The sequence below is a fragment of the Penaeus monodon genome, chromosome 30 (genome assembly GCF_015228065.2).
Source record: "Penaeus monodon isolate SGIC_2016 chromosome 30, NSTDA_Pmon_1, whole genome shotgun sequence".
Lineage (NCBI taxonomy): Eukaryota > Metazoa > Arthropoda > Malacostraca > Decapoda > Penaeidae > Penaeus > Penaeus monodon.
In genome coordinates, this window is record NC_051415.1 from 10,125,567 (window position 1) to 10,126,428 (window position 862).

Genomic DNA, 862 nt, shown 5'->3' on the forward strand with positions numbered 1-862 from the left:
ACAAAAAAAGTAAGGCAAGAGAAAGTAGAAAATAAATGTGACTCTCTACATGGCCTTTTAAGGAGTTGGATGAAATATTCAGGAAAGCTTATAGTTGAAAAATACTATTAGTAAAACTTATATTAAGGACCCCTGAACCCCCCCCCCCTTCTTTTTACAAAAAAAACTATTTTTATGCAAACTTCAATAAAGACTTCCTACCAAGTTCCAGAGCCACATCTCGAGATTTAGGGAACCCGTATTGAACACAATTCGATGTACTCTATTATACTATGACGAAATTGTTGCGTTATACAACTCTCTCACTTACATACTGAAGCATAAATTTACTTTACAGGAAGCGCGGATGTAAGACCCCGTTTTAATGTTCCACCCACCCTTGCTTTATATTCGGATCTGAGACCCAGTTTTAATGTTCAACCCACCCTTGCTTTATATTCTAAGAGGAATCTATGAAAGGGATTTGCATGTTTACTACCCCATTTAGTTGATGATTTAAGTTTTATTTACCAGAGCTCTCACTAATATTTCCGTTTTCTGTCATTTCACAAGGAAATTGGACTTTTGGGGGGAAACTAGTCTATTTCAGACAAAAAGTTTACTTTAACAGATTTCGATTTTGTAATATCTTTCCTTTATTATTACTGTATATGCTTTTGCGAGACAAAATCAAGACTTTTTTCATAGGTATACTAGTCCAAGGTTTATAAAGTGACTTGTTTTATCACTGCCCAGTACAAGGGTATCGGTTATAAGTGTTTTTCTTCGGCTGACGTGATGTTATTTCCCGTTTCAATGTGTATTTTGAAGCTCGTTTCTTTGGCTTCATAATTGGCACTATTTTATATAGATGAATTAATAT